Raw genomic sequence first — 8,106 nt, 5'->3', positions numbered from 1 at the left:
GCGGGAGCAGCCCAAAAGAAATAACAACAACAACAACAACAAAAAGACAAAAAAAAGACAAAGAAAAAAAAAAAAAAAGAAAATGGCATGAAAATATTAGACATTTCATTGTTTATTTTTATCTCATTATTTTAAATGTCTGTTTTGTATGCTCTAAAGAAGTGCATGTATATCCTTTACAAATGAATAAAATATATATTGGGGATATTTGTTGAAATATTTTTACTGAAAGAAGATAGGATAAAAGATGTTTTAGAACCATTGCTGTCCATCAGAGTCTCCACTATAATTAGGCCTTTTCTAATAGTTCTATTTGACTCCACACCACTGAAACTCCATAGGTTTGGGGCAAGGGCAAATTCATAAACCTATCAGGTGATTACAATAAAAACCTCTGGTAAAGAACCACTGCTTTTTAAAAAATTATTTTATTGAAGTATAGTTGATTTACAATGTTGTGTCAGTTTCTGCTGTACAGCAAAATGATTCAGTTATACCTATTTATTTTTTATATTCTTTTCCAGTATAGTTTATTATAGAATACTGAATTTAGTTCCCCATGCTATAGGATAGGAATTTCTTGTTTAGCCATTTTATATATAATAGTTTGCATCTACTAATCCCAAACTCCCAATCCTCCCCTCCACCCTCTTGGCAACCACAAATCTGTTCTCTATGCCTGTGAGTCCATTTCTGTTTCTTAGATAAGAGTCCATATGTAAGTAATATTACATGGTATTTGTCTTTTTCTGATTTACTTCACTTAGTATGATAATCTCTAGGTCAATCCATATTGCTACAAATGGCATTCTTTCATTCTTTTTTATATCTTAGTAATATTCCATTGCATGTATACATTGTGTGTGTGGGGGGGGGGCTTTTCAAATTATAGTTTTCTCCAGATATATACCCAGGAGTGGGATTACTGGATCATATGGAAACTCTATTTTTAATTTTCTGAGGAACTTCCAAACTGTTTCCCATACTATTTGCACCAATGTACATTCCCACCAACAATGTAGGAGGGTTCCTTTTTCTCCACACCCTCTCCAGTATTTATTATTTGTAGCCTTGTTAATGATGGCCATTCTGACCTGTGTGAGGTAGTACCTCATTGTAGGGTTTTGTTTGTTTATCCCACTTAAAAGTTTATTTCATGCGATTTCCAGCATTCAGTGTGCTTTCTTGGGAAAAAAATATTTTTATCCCAGTTCACATTACAAATTAATTTACAAATATAGAATTGTGCTAGAAACAATATTTATAAAAGTCCATACAATTTTTTCACATAGAAAAAATATCCATAGAAATTGGGTTTTTGTACACACAATACGGGGGGTAGGTAGTCTCTTTGGTTGTCTTCCTGCATAGTATTTACAAAGCAACAGTGAATGGTGATGTTATTTTTACCTCATAGGCTATTTTTTAAAAACAATTCTCTGTATGTATGTTTCAAAATTAAAATTTAACAGTAATGCTGTGAGAGTCTTAAAAAAAGAATACACAGGGGAAAGTTAGGGTTTTTTTTAAGTTTTATTGAAGTATAGTAGATTTGCAAAGTTGTGATAATTTCTGCTGTACAAAAAAGTAATTCAGTCATACATACACACATATCCATTCTCTTTTAGATTCTTTTCCCATATAGATTATCACAATACTGGGTAGAGTTCTTTGCTAAACAGCAGGTTCCCATTGGCCAATCATTCCACATACCTCAGTGTACATATGCCAATCCAAAACCCCCAGTCCATCCCTTCACCCGTCCCACCTGTCCCCTTCCGTAACCATAAGTTTTTCAAAGTTTGTGACTCTGTTTCTTTTCTATAAATAAGTTCATTTGTATCCTTTTTTGTTTGTTTGTTTTGAGTCCACATATAGGTGATATCATATGACGTTTGTCTTTCACTGAAGAGAAAGTATGGTAGCTTCTAGGTCCATCCATGTTTCTGCAAATGGCATTATTTCATTCTTTTTATGGCTGAGTAATATTCCATTGTATATATGTACCACATCTTCTTTATTTAGTCCTCTGTTGATGGACATTTAAGTTGCTTTCCATGTCTTGGCTAATGTAAATAGTGCTATAATGACACTGGGGTGAATGAATCTTTTCAAATTATGGTTTTCTCTGGATAGATGCCCAGAAATGGGATTGCTGGATCATATGATAGTTCTATTTTTAGTTTTTTGAGGAACCTCTATACTGTTTTCCATAATGGTTGCACCCATGTACATTCACACCAACAGTGTAAGAGGGTTCCCTTTTCTCTACACCCTTTCCAGCATTTATTATTTGTAGACTTTTTGATGATGGCCATTCTGGCTGTTGTAAGGTGGTAGCTCATAGTGGTTTTATTTGCATTTCTTTAATAATTAGTTATGTTGAACATCTTTTCATGTGTATTGTTTGGTTTTTGTTTTGTTTTTATTTTTGTTTTTTGGCCATCTATATGTCTTCTTTGGAGAAATGTCTATCTAGCCCTGCCCATATTTTCTATTGGGTTGGTTGGGGTTTTTGTTTGTTTGTTTGTTTGTTTGTTTGTTTTAGTATTGAATTGCAGGAGGTGTTTGTATATTTTGGAGATTAATCCCTTGTCAGTTGTAAATATTTTCTCCTACTCTGTGTGGTGTGTTGTCTTTTCATTTTGCTTATGGTTTCCTTTGCTGCACAAAAACTTTTTAAGTTTAATTAGGTCTCATTTGTTTGTTTTCATTACTCTAGGCAGTGGATCTGAGAAGATATTGCTGCAGTTTAAGTCAAAGAGTGTTCAGCCTTAGTGTTCCTCTAAGAGTTTTATAGTACCCAGTCTTACATTTAGGTCTTTAATCCATTTTGAGTTTATTTTCGTGTATGGTGTTAGAGGATGTTCTAATTTCATTTCTTTGTCATGTAGCTGTCCTGTTTTCCCAGCACCACATATTGAAGAGATTGTCTTACTCCGTTTTATATTCTTGCCTCCTTTGTCATAGATTAATGCACCATAGGTACTTGGGTTTATTTTGGGGCTTTCTATCCTGTTCTGTTGATCTACATTTGTTTCTGTGCCAGTACCACACTATTTTGATGACTATAGCTTTGTAGGGCAATCTGAAGTCAGGGAGCCTAATTCCTCCAGCTCCACTTTTCTTTTTCAGGATTGCTTTGGCTATTCAGTCTTTTATGTTTTGATTTGCATTTTTCTAATAATTAGTGATGATAATTATCTTTTCATGTTCCTATTGCCCTTCCATATGTCTTTTTTGGAGAAATATCTGTTTAGGTCTTCTGCCCATTTTTTGATTGGTTTGTTTGTTATTGAGTTATATGAGCTCTTTGTATATTTTGGAAATTAAGCCCTGTCGGTCATATCATTTGGAAAATATTTTCTCCCAGTTATAGGTTGTCTTTGTTTTGTTCCTGGTTTCCTTTTTTGTACAAAACTTATAAGTTGATTAGGTCCCATTTGTTTATTTTTGCTTTTATTTGTATTGCCTTTGGAGACTGACCTAAGAAAATATTGGCACAATTTATGTCTGAGAATGTTTTATGGTGTCATATCTTGTATTTAAGTCTTTAAACGATTTTGAGTTTATTTTGTATCTGGTGTGAGGGTGTAAGAACCACTGCTTTCATATCAAGGTTCCCCAATCTAGATTCTTATCATAATCACATCAGACACTTAAAAACAAACAATAACAAAGAAAAATATATTCCCTGGTACATGTATAACTGAATCACTTTGTTGTACAGCAGAAATCATCACAACCTTATAATTCAACGATACTTCCATAAAAATTAAAAAAAAAATCTTCCCTGGATATTTTGCTGATTTGCCAGGTTTGGGAATCATTGCCGGAGAGCCAGAACTACACTAAATGAACATCATTGGTTTTATTCTCTCTGCAAACAGGGACCATCCCCCTCTCCATCCCCATTCTTATCTTCCAAGATTTGGGTTGGGGTGGGAGAACTCTGAAGCATCCCAAAACCAAATACCCAAGAAAAGCAAGGCAAAATGAATAATGGCACTTCCAGGAATTGCTTCTTGCAGTGCAGGATAAAATCCTGCTGTCACTTTACAACATGGCCTCTATCATGGCTGTAACCATTCTATGAAATACACGATCACTCTCAGACTTAATTTTCCATATATTTTGGAGATGCTCAATTGAGTAAGATGCAGAGGCATGTATATTTTCCTATGATATATGCACCCAAGGTAAAAATATCCCCTAAAGGATAAATTTCAAGAACTAAGAGCCTCCAGAGACCTGAGGAGAGTGTGAAGTCAGGCAGGCAGAAAATGAAGGGGCTTGCAGGTCACACATGCTACTTACTGAGTTTAGACTCTATACTCCTTATTTGCAGACTCATTTTTTTTAGTAATTGACAAAAAAAATGAATATATTTAAAGAGTACAACTTGATGTGTATATACTGTGAAATTATCACTACAATCAACCTAATTCATCACTTTACATAGTTATCACTTTTTTTTCTTTTTCTTCTCTCCCTTTTCCTTACCACACTTCATGTTAAGCCCACACTATTTGTTCTTCCTAGAATGGAATGTGTTCATGCTTCTATTTTTTTATGTCCTTTTCCCACTATTGGTATGCTTTTCCTCTACTTTCCTCTCTACCACTTAACATAGTATTTTTTTGAGACAAGTCAACTCAAATATCACCTTATCCGGTAAGCCTTCTCTTATTCCCCAAGCAGTGCTCTCTCGTTCATGCTTGCATCACCCTTTATGTAGATCTCAGCATAATACTCATGACACTTTGCTGTCATTATTAGCTAGTTGTTTCTCTCTTCAATCAGATTGAGAACTCTTTGGGGTACAGACCTGGTTTTTGTATATCTGGTTTCTAAAAATGCCTGCTAAGTAAATGAATTTTTAAAAAAAGAATGAGGCAATTACTATTTATACTTTGAACAGCATTATATTTAGTCTAGCACCAATGTGCAAAGATTAAGAAACGAAAGAAAGGGAAACCAAGGATGAGAAAGAAAAACTCATCAGAATGGAACAGGATAGTTAAGGACCATGCTGGCCAAGTCAGGGTGGATTTAAAAGAGAAAGATAGAGAGACTATGGCCAGCCAAGTGAAGAAGAGAATGGAGTTCAAAGTATGTTCAAAAAAATTCAAGGATGACTCACAAGATCTGGCAAAAAGCAGAATTAGAAAGGTGAGAACGGTATTCATAGAATGAGGACTGAATCAGCTGAGGGTCAGAGTTAACCAAGTGGGAGGCTATACAGCAGAACCTGGGATGGTGGCACCAGGAAGACAAGTTGTCAGGGCAGTGACAGCCGCAGGGAGAACTCTGACGAGTTCTTCCTTCAAAAAAGTCACTGAATCCCTTTGCTCTCAACACCTATAACTACACAGGACAGTTCTCTGTCCTTCCCCCATCATGGCTGGATGTCAAAGGCACTGGCTCCAATTAAAAAAAAAAAAAAAGTTCCCCCAAACCAAAACCTTTTATTTTTCCCCTGTCTAATACCGCTCTCATTTTAAAATTACTTTGAATTGGTTTATCTTTCCTAGCTCTTATCATCTTGTTAGTGTAATTTTATTCATTCAACATGCATAACATCAGGCACTGTTAGGAAAGGAAACCAACCCCTATCAATCAATTTCTACACTGTACTAAGGTGATGCTATATATACCCCTGCTGAATCACCACAACAACCCATGGAGCCAGCTACTGTTAAATATTAGTATTCCAACTTAGGACAGGAAGAAAATGAAGCATAGAAAGATGAATATGAAGCACAGAAAGGTTAATATGCCAAACTTTTGCATTAAGTATGTGGTGAGGACAGGATTCAAATCCTAACTGAATCAAAACCCTATCTGCTTTCCACTGTATCATTCTCTCTCCTCTGGGCCTTTATAGAGAAAATGGCCCAAATAAAGTGTCAAGATCTTGATAGAGCATGACAGGCCTGATTAAGAAGCCCACTCCCCTAAAGCAAGCATCAAGAAATGGAAAAGGAGTTCCCAGTGTGGTACAGTAGGTTAAGAATCTGCTGGCAGAGGCTTCAGTTCAGGTCATGGGTTTGACCCCGGCCCAGGCAGTGGGTTAAAGGATCTGGCATTGAATTAGATTCAATCCCTGTCCTGGGAACTTCCATATGCCATGGATGTGGGCATTGAAAAAAGAAGAAGAAGAAATGGAAAAGAAGAAAAAAGAGAAGACTGACTTGCACTGTGAAAGGAAGAGGAGCCTGGAGTGTTAGATTGGTCCCCATAGGCAAATATCCTGTGACTGGAACCCTCCATGGGAAGGGTCAACTCCCTAAGTGAAAAGTTTTAACTTTCCTAGGTCTCACTGCTAGTTGAAAAATCAGGTCGAGCCTTGTATGCCTAACTCTCAATGACCCAGAGGTCATCGAATCAAGTGTGGACTTAAAGAAATAAAAACAAAATGCTGATAGGTCAGAGCTGGCAGAATAAGAGGTCACATCTAGGAGACCTGACTTTCAAAGAAAACAAAGGGCTAAAGAGTTGTAGGAGGAGGATCAGGGCAGCCAGAGTGGAGCAGAAATAATAGCCAGTCTGGTATAGAAGGCAGTGACCACATCTCTGAGCACACTGCCCATTCCCATGAGACAGTATGGAACAGAGCAGAGACCAGCAACTTCTGCTCAAGGATCAAAAGCTTACTAACTGCTCAACCTTTAGAAATCAAGGGATCTCCCACACCCTAGGCTGAATTCTCTCTCCTGGCTGAGAGATAGGCAGTTCTAGCTTAAACTTTTTGACTAACTGCCCTCCCCATTACTTATCTCTTGCTGAGCTTATGGTACTTGCAAGGCCTGCTCTTTCATACCAGAACTCCATGGAGTCCTGGTTTTCCCCATGGCTTCCCACCCCTTACTTAGCAGCCTAGAGTAGCTAAAGGCTGCTGAATGTTTAGGGTTTAACCCCACAGAATAATGTGGCCAAAGCAGCACTTCCTTTGAACATAGAGATGCTTCAGGATCCCATTAGAAAAGAGACTATTCTGCCTTAATGGCATTCTATCCTAAGGCCCCTTCCAAGTACTGGTAGGCGTGAGTCAAGTACTGGTCATGCTGGGATCAGTGTAGCAGCCGATGGGAACAGTAATCTAAAAATGGTCTAACTGACTAGCTATTTGGTTTTATAGATCATGGTACTCCTAAGAACAAAATAGTCGGAAAGCCTATTAAGATTCTACTTGATGTATTTCACCACAGAAACCCTTGGTGTAATGAGTGAATCTGTCCCTTATGGGAGGGATTCTTACTGTGTGTATGTGTTGCGTGGCTGTACTATGCAATATTTTGGCATTCTTTGAAGCGATGGAAAGGCATAAAGATAGTCCCCTTAGCTTTGGCCTCAGAGACCCAGAGAACTAAGATTTCCCTGAAAAAAAAAATCAGAAAAAAAAATTGTTATGAGAAAATGCAAAGGGCTGAGACATAGGCTTAGATACACACAGAGAGATCCTAGGAAGAATGCAGAAGGAACACACCCCGGGACATGTGAACTCAGATATTACACGGAGGAAAGATCAACATGCTGCTTTAGAAATGCATATTCCCAGGCCCTAAGCAATGGCCTCCTGGGGAGTCAGAGGTAGACAAAGTGGGGAGACAGTGGAGGCGGGCAGAGGGCAGGGATAAAGCAGGGGAGAAGGAGCAGAATACACCCTTCTTCATACAGGGAGAGACAGGTGGCCATCAAGGAAGAGAAATTAATCTTAATTAAGGCCTAAGGGCAAAGACGCAAACACAGAAACACAGGGAAACTCAGACGTTCTGAGGCGCAGACTGGCCAGGAGGTGAACATTAACAGAAGCACGTCAGCAGGGTCCAGGGTCAGGCTCAGGTAAAGGCCGGGAGAAATACCCGGGACAAGAAACACGCAGGCAGATCCCAGGGACCTAGACGGGCCCAGGAGAGCCCTCTCACCCTCTGCATCCCGGTCTACGCCCTCGGGTGGCCCGCCGCCGCTGTTCCCCGCGCCACGCACGCCCGCTCCGCGCTCACCACCGCGCCCAGGGCTCCTGGCCCGGCCGGCACTTCCCCGCTCTGACGCCGGAGCTCCCTTCACACCAATGAGGCTCCGGCGCGGACGGGCCCCGGCCCT

Source organism: Sus scrofa, chromosome 9, assembly GCF_054392235.1.
Source record: "Sus scrofa isolate SSC_HxYL_T2T_F1_AM1 chromosome 9, Sscrofa_HxYL_maternal_Yorkshire_Landrace_v2.0, whole genome shotgun sequence".
NCBI classification, from domain to species: Eukaryota; Metazoa; Chordata; class Mammalia; order Artiodactyla; family Suidae; genus Sus; species Sus scrofa.
This window is presented reverse-complemented; position numbering follows the sequence as displayed.